The sequence below is a fragment of the Chionomys nivalis genome, chromosome 8, assembly GCF_950005125.1.
Source record: "Chionomys nivalis chromosome 8, mChiNiv1.1, whole genome shotgun sequence".
Classification (NCBI taxonomy): Eukaryota; Metazoa; Chordata; class Mammalia; order Rodentia; family Cricetidae; genus Chionomys; species Chionomys nivalis.
Window position 1 is genome coordinate 93,879,856 of NC_080093.1, and position 8,631 is coordinate 93,888,486.

The window sequence follows — 8,631 nt, forward strand, 5'->3', positions numbered from 1 at the left end:
GCAGTTTTCTCCAGATACCCAAAAGGTCACACCTCAACCTGGCCCAGCCTCTTAAAGATCATTGGCTGAAGGAGATTCCCCATAAATGATGACCCTAAGGAAACTATGTGAAAACAGCTAGGCATGGAAGGATAAACCTTCAGCTCTCACTCATATCTAACACTTAGAGAATTTGATCTCAGAAGTTAGAAGAATGGTCACCAGCACATAGAAAGGGGAGAAGGAGAAGGAGACAAAAAGTTTGTCAATCACTGTATCGAATCTAGTTAGATAGGATGAGAAACACGTTCTCATGCACAACGGCACAGTAAAATGAATAAAGTGAGACCAGAGTATTACATATTTCAACATAGTTGAAAGAGATTTTCAATATTCTCACCACAAAATATATAGCATTGGAAAAATGGATATCTAACTGTCCTGATTTTTATTATGATTCCACGTGTGTTTATGTTCATTGAAACCACACAAAATCCTCCCAGTAAAGTAATTCTAAGGTAGTTTTTTTGATCAGTAACTTAATATATTTTAAGAAACTTATTCTAGGAGCCAGCAACTTGGGCCAGAGCAGACCCGAGACAGGGAACATTACAGGAACAACTACAGGGAACCAACTGCTGAGCGAATGAGCCAGAGCCAGAGACTGCTGAGGGTCCAGATGTGAATCTGGGACCTTCAAGGGAGTAGACCTAAACCAGGATCCCTGTGGTTCTTAGCATGAGTCTAGGACTCCTGAGGAACTAGGTTTGAGCCAGTCCCCTGCTGATCTAGGCATAAATCTGGGACTTCCAAGGGAGTAGGCGTGAGCCAAGACCTCTGTGGGTCCGGGCATTGGTCTTGCATATCAAAGGGAATAGGAAGGAACAGAAATCTCTGTGGGTCGAGTCTGAGCATGAGTCTGAGACCTCTGAGAGAGTAAGCCTAAGCCAGATCCTCTGCGAGTCTGGGGGCACCCAAGCCTAGGAATTCTTTTATTATTATTATTATTATTATTATTATTATTATTATTATTATTATTATTATTATTAAAAATTTCTGCCTCCTCCCCACCTCCCATTTCCCCCCTCCCCCCATCCCCCTTCCCCTCCCTCTCCAGTCCAAAGAGCAGTCAGGGTTCCCTGCCCTGTGGGAAGTCGAAGGTCCTCCCAGCTCCATCCAGGTCTAGGAAGGTGCACATCCAAACAGACTAGGCTCCCATAAAGCCAGTACATGCAGTAGGACCAAAACCCAGTGCCATTGTCCTTGGAACGTTCAGAGAGTCCAGTTTGATCCCATGCTTTTTCAGTCCCAGTCCAGCTGACCTTGGTGAGCTCCAATTAGACCAGCCCCACCGTCTCAGTGTGTGGGTGCACCCCTCGCAGTCCTGACTTCCTTGCTCATGTTCTCCCTCCTACTGATCTTCATTTGGACCATGGGAACTCAGTCCGGTGCTCCAATGTGGGTCTCTGTCTCTGTCTCCATCCATTGCCAGATGAAGGTTCTATGGTGACATGCAAGATATTCATCAGTATGGTTATAGGATCGGGCCATTTCAGGCTCCCTCTCCTCAGCTGCCCAAGAAGCTAGCTGAGGACATCTCCATGGACACCCGGGAACCCCTTTAGAGTCAAGTCTCTTGCCAACCCTAAAATGGATCCCTCAGTTAAAATATATACTTCCCTGCTCCCATATCCACCCTTCCTCCATCCCAACCATCCCATTCCCCCAAGCTCTCCCCATCCTCTCCTTCTCACTTTTCTCTCCCCATCTCCCCTTACCCCCATCCCATCCCCACACCCAAGTTCCTAACTTTTGCCCAGCAATCTTATATACTTCCAATATCCAGGAGGATAACTATATGTTTTTTGTCGGAGCCCATGTGGATCCAACATAGATTCCCTAACCCAGCTGAAACGGAGTCACGAGGAATAAAACTGACACAGCTTACAAGGTCATCCTGGAAAAGGCCAGAATCATTTTTTATTTTTGGAACATCTTATAAACCCCTCAATTGAGTGGGGAAAAACACATTAGGCTGTCTCCTAGGCAACCAGGTGTCTGGGCTTAGGTCATGTTTGCATCTAGCAGACAGGTAGGTCATGAATTAGTATCTCTATAAGACATCCTCCAAATTACAAAGGAAGGGAAGCACCAAACTCTAAACTATTAAGCCATCAGCTTTGGTTAATATCTCTTTTTAGGTACTCTACATTCTAACAAAAGAAACTAGGAGCACCACATCCTGGCTTTTGTTAAGGAAGAGACAGCTAGTCTGTAGAGCTATGTGACTAGCTCAGACCAGGCTAATGGCTTCTGTGCCAAATCAAAATATGGGCCCACAATCCACTCTCTCTTATTAATTTTAACAATTTTTGTGCTACTGTAACAGGACAGACACGTTGTGTCTGACTTGGGCAAAGTCCTCTTTATTTACCCAATTTTTTTTGTCATTGGAACAGGCATCAATTATGTAAGCCCCTGTCTTAGGCATCTGGGGAGAAGAAGCTTTAAACCCATCATTGACTGCTGACCTCTGTAAAGAGAAGAGATTAGTGGAGAGAAATATACTTTTTAGGCCCTGTATATTAGTCATATCTTTTGTCAGGATGTATCATAATGTTTTATGAATAATTATGCTCCCAAAGACTATATTTTTCTATCTTAAAGGAGAGTAGAATCACCTGAGTTGAAGATTTTTTTTTTTGCTGGTACAGAACATCATTTAGAGTTTACTTTTTTAGTATATGTATCAACTCTTAATATTTATCGTTACAACCTCTCTTTTAGCCAACTGTTAATCTCAGCAATTTACAATCATGATTTTTTTACATTATCAGTCAATACCGATCTTTAAATTTTTAATACCGTAATTTGATATTTAGCTGGTCAAAACCAGCTCTCCAAATTATTTATAATTTTATGTTTAGTCGGTTAGTACCAGCTCTCCAAATTATTTATAATTTTGTGTTTAGCTGGTCAGTACCAGCTCTACAAATTATTTATAATTTTACCTTTAGCCGGTCAGTACCAGCTGTCCAATTATTTATAATTCTATAATTTTTTTTACCGTAAATTTATGTATTTTTTTGGTCATTACCAATGTACTTAGCACCATTGATTATTACCAGATTTTTTTTATCACCTTATATGTAGTTGTAAATATCAGGTTATTACCGTTAAGAATATGATACCATTTGTTGTTATTAAATCTTATTTTTAGTCTCTGTGTAGCTGTTAAACCCTTAGTCTGTCCCCTTGTTAAGTGAAGAGGGATTTTAGTCATACTTTATTTTGTATCTTTTTTTTCCCTGAGGGGAAAGTTTAGGTCTTAGTTTTTAGGTTTAATACTTTATTTAAAATGAGTTTTGTCCCATAATCCGAGAACATTTAAATGTTTAGTTTGTATCTTAGTTTTGAAGCAACAGGTTTTACACCACAGCCAGCAGCAGGCACCGCAGTCAGTTCCTCTCAGCAGGATCTCTTTGTTCGAAGTCTCCTTGCAGTAAGCTCCTTTTAGCAGGATCTCTTTGTCCGAAGTCTTTTTGCAGTGCTGTGAGTTGTGGGTTTGGATTAGGCTCCTCTCTGTGGGCTGGGTTACTGGATTTCTCCTGGAGCCGTTTTGTTTGTTTGTTTGTTTGTTTGTTTGTTTCTTTTGTGGTGCGGTTGTCAGCCACGCTGTCCTCAGGTCTGCTGTCCTCAGGTCCGTTGTCCTTTTGTTGAGTGCATCGAATTAGCTGCTCTGGAAGCCATCTTGTTTGGTTTTTGTTACATCCACCGATTTTTTTTTTTTTGCGGGTTTTGGTCACCTCTTTCTTGATTTTTGGGGAGCGCTGATCAGCCTCGTGTTCTCTTCCTTCGTTTGTCCGCTTTCCCTCTGGGATCCAGCGATCAGCATTCACCGTCTCTCTCGTGTTGTCCCTTCTCCGGGGTCATGGAGTTCGGTGGTCAGCACCACGTTCCTTTTTGTACTTCTTTCTCCGGGGTTTAGTAGACAGTACCACGTTGTCTTTAATCTCTGGGTTTAGTCATCAGCCCCACGTTGGGCGCCATTATGTCGGAGCCCATGTGGATTCAACATAGATTCCCTAACTCAGCTGAAACGGAGTCACGAGGAATAAAACTGACACAGCTTACAAGGTCATCCTGGAAAAGGCCAGAATCACTCTTTATTTTTGGAACATCTTATAAACCCCTCAATTGAGTGGGGAAAAACACATTAGGCTGTCTCCTAGGCAACCAGGTGTCTGGGCTTAGGTCATGTTTGCATCTAGCAGTCAGGTAGGCCATAAATTAGCATCTCTATAAGACATCCTCCAAATTACAAAGGAAGGGAAGCACCAAAACTCTAGACCATTAAGTCATCAGCTTTGGTTAACATCTCTTTTTAGGTACTCTACATTTTAACAAAAGAAACACCACATCCTGGCTTTTGTTAAGGAAGAGATAGCTAGTCTGCAGAGCTATGTGACTAGCTCAGACCAGGCTAATGGCTTCTGTGCCAAATAAAAATATGGGCCCACAGTTTTTCTTTGGGTTCACCTTCTTATTTAGCTTCTCTAGGATCGCGAATTATAGGTTAATTATATGTCCTTCATTTATGGCTAGAAACCACTTATGAATGAGTACATACCATGTTCATCTTTTTTGGGTCTGGCTTACCTCACTCAGGATAGTGTTTTCTATTTCCATCCATTTGCATGCAAAATTTAAGATGTCATTGTTTTTTACCACTGAGTAGTACTCTAATATGTATATATTCCACACTTTCTTTATCCATTCTTCCATTGAAGGACCTCTAAGTTGTTTCCAGGTTCTGGCTATTACAAATAATGTTGCTATGAACATAGTTGAACAAATGCTTTTGTAGTATGATAGAGCATTGTTGTAATATTAGCGGCGGGGCTGCGTCCCCGGCACCCGGCCGCCCGCATGGCTAGCTTATGCCCCGAAATAATTACACGGAAACTGCATTCTTTTAATCACTGCCTGGCCCATTAGTTCCAGTCTCTTATTGGCTAGCTCTTACATATTGATCTAACCCATTTCTAATATTCTGTGTAGTACCACGAGCTGGCTTACCAGGAAAGATCTTAACCTGCGTCTGTCTGGAGTGGGAGAATCATGGCGACTCCTCACTCGGCTCCTTTCTCCCAGCATCCTGTCTGTTTACTCCACCCACCTAAGGGCTGGCCTATAAATGGGCCTAGGCAGTTTCTTTATTATTTAACCAATGACCTTCCTCCATCATTTCCCCTTTTTCTGTTTAAACAAAAAAAAGGCTTTCATTTTAACATAGTAAGATTACATATAGCAAAACAGTTATCAAGCAAGAATTACAGTTACAATATTTATATCTATTTTATCTTTTATCATAACTAAGGAAAACTATAACTATAACTAACCATTCTTCAACTCCATCAAAGACTCCAGAAGGATATAATATTACCTAAGCAAACAAGAGATCCAAAACTCTAGAAATGACAGAGACATTTCACTGCCTGGACAGTCACTCAAAGTTCCTCTGTACCGTTGGGGCATCCATCTTCAGCCTTCAGGCCCATAGTATCCAGCAGACATTTCCATGAAGCAGGAAAATTCCAAAGACAGTTCAGTCACTTTCTGCTGTGTCCTGCAGAATGTCTCGCAGACTCTTTCATGAGTTAGGAACCCCGAAAGACCATCTCACCTTTAGGCAAGTTCAGCAGTCCTTTTTCTGTGAGTTCTTTGTGTCCAGTTTATGCATCAGTCCATGCAAGAGCAGTTTCTTGTCCAAATGGCTATCAAACTCCATAAGGAGCCTCTTCAATGCCCATCTTCCTCTTGAAGTAGATTGGTGCTGCCAGGAGCAGACGTGTCTCATTATCATGAAAAGCCCTAAGTTATTAAAACATTAAATGCCATATTCTGCAGTCTTTGAAAGATATGAAGAATGCCTATCTAGCTGAAATATATCTATGCACATCTAGAAAATCTAACTAACATGACTAAAAGCTTGACAATTATCGATGATTATCCATTAACAACCTATATTTACATTACATTTTTAAATGAACTACATAATCACAATACCTTAAGAACAGAAATACATATACATATAACAAAATTAACCTTAAAATCCATACCAATGCAAATTATTCATATCTATATCATTTCCCCTTTAAATGTAAAAGAACATTTATAAACCATATTTGGGAACATGGGCGCAGTTCTTCTCTCCAAACTGCTTCCTGCTGAATGGGGGCGCTGTATTTAGATCTTTCATGGTGTAACCTGTGTGTCAGGGTCATCTCAGTCGGCAGTTGAGTGAAGTAATTTTCCGAAGGTGTTCACAGCAACCTTTCAGGAGGGCGTGGTCTATCATACCATATTGGGATAGACACAATCCACAGAGTCTCATCCTCTGTGAAAACAAAAGAAGACCCTCTCCAAAGCATCATATACTTAGACCCATATTCTGAAATCATAATACCCTTATATCCATTCTGGTTTAGCTTGGCAGCCCATATAATAAAATGTCTCTCTGTACTTAGCTCCTTTACAGTCAAAAATTTTAAAGAAAACACAATAATACAAAGAATCCAGACTCTCTGTGAATTTTCCATTTTTACGTGGCTTATTTTTCTTTATTTCTTTTAATCTATAACTATCTGTACTCTGTCTCTTTAAAGACTTTACCCCCCTTTTTTAAGGGCATTAATTTTATTCTCTCTATATATATATTTTTTCTCTCTCTCAAGCCTACGTACATTCATCCAACACTGTGACCCATAGAGGTCTTTTATGTCTGAATCTGTTTTATTGTGAATCTGTAATTTTTTTTACTATCCAGGAGCATTTCTTAAAATGTTAAGCATTTTTTAAAAAATTAAGTTGCACCATGTACAGATAATACGGTACCGCCTGTGTCCTGCTCAGTTCAAACCTTAACTGCGCTGTTATTATGGTAATTATGGTAGTTCCTGCCTGAGACCAACACAGTTCAGCATGGCGGAGCTGAGCCCTCCGTCCTCAGAGCCATTAGGTGCCCCTGAGCCACACACAGTTCCAGGCACACAGCAGTCCACATTGCCATCAAACAAATCGTAGCACTTTATTCCAAATGCTCCATTCAAAGACTCTGTATCCTGCAGGAGCCAGACAGAGATCGCGATGGCGGCACAGCCCAGAAAGCCGGCATTTTAAAACAGCCAGTTTTTTCCTGTTGCTGAGTCAGGACAATTTCTTTGCGGCACGCAACCCACAAACAGCAAAAAACTGTCTTGAATTGTCTCTCTCTCCTTTTTAAGCCCTCTCAGGTTTTACGTGGAGTTCATTATCACGCTGGGCGCCACTCTGTTGTAATAGGAACGGCGGGGCTGCGTCCCCGGCACCCGGCCGCCCGCATGGCTAGCTTATGCCCCGAAATAATTACACGGAAACTGCATTCTTTTAATCACTGCCTGGCCCATTAGTTCCAGTCTCTTATTGGCTAGCTCTTACATATTGATCTAACCCATTTCTAATATTCTGTGTAGTACCACGAGCTGGCTTACCAGGAAAGATCTTAACCTGCGTCTGTCTGGAGTGGGAGAATCATGGCGACTCCTCACTCGGCTCCTTTCTCCCAGCATCCTGTCTGTTTACTCCACCCACCTAAGGGCTGGCCTATAAATGGGCCTAGGCAGTTTCTTTATTATTTAACCAATGACCTTCCTCCATCAGAGCATCTCTTGGGTATATATCCAAGAGTGGTATTGCTGGATCCTGGGGTAGGTTGATCCCGAATTTCCTGAGAAACCACCACACTGATTTCCAAAGTGGTTGCACAAGTTTGCAACCCACCAGCAATGGATGAGTGTTCCCCTTACTCCACATCCTCTCCACCAAAGCCTATCATTGGTGTTTTTGATTTTAGCCATTCTGACAGGTGTAAGATGGTATCTCAAAGTTGTTTTAATTTGCATTTCCCTGATTGCTAAGGAGGTTGAGCATGACCTTAAGTGTCTTTGGCCCTTTGAACTTCTTCTGTTGAGAATTCTCTGTTCAGTTCAGTGCCCCATTTTTAAATTGGGTTAATTAGCATTTTAAAGTCTAGTTTCTTGAGTTCTTTATATATTTTGGAGATCAGACCTTTGTCTGTTGCGGGATTGGTGAAGATCTTCTCCCAGTCAGTAAGCTGCCTTTTTGTCTTAGTGACAGTGTCCTTTGCTTTACAGAAGCTTCTCAGTTTCAGGAGGTCCCATTTATTCAATGTTGCCCTTAATGTCTGTGCTGCTGAGGTTATACGTAGGAAGTGGTCTCCTGTGCCCATGTTCTGCAGGCTGCTTCCCACCTTCTCTTCTATCAGGTTCAGTGTGTTCCAATTAATATTGAGGTCTTTAATCCATTTGGACGTGAGTTTTGTGCATGGTGATAGATATGGATCTATTTTCATTCTTCTATAGGTGGACATCCAGTTATGCCAGCACCATTTGTTGAAGATGCTTTCTTTCTTCCATTGTATACTTTTAGCTCCTTTATCGAAAATCAGGTGTTCATAGGTTTGTGGGTTAATATCTGGGTCTTCTATTCGATTCCATTGGTCGACTTCTCTGTTTTTAATGCCATTACCAAGCTGTTTTCAAGCCTAGGAATTCTGATGGAAGTCAGAGACCTTTTCAGGACCAACACCAA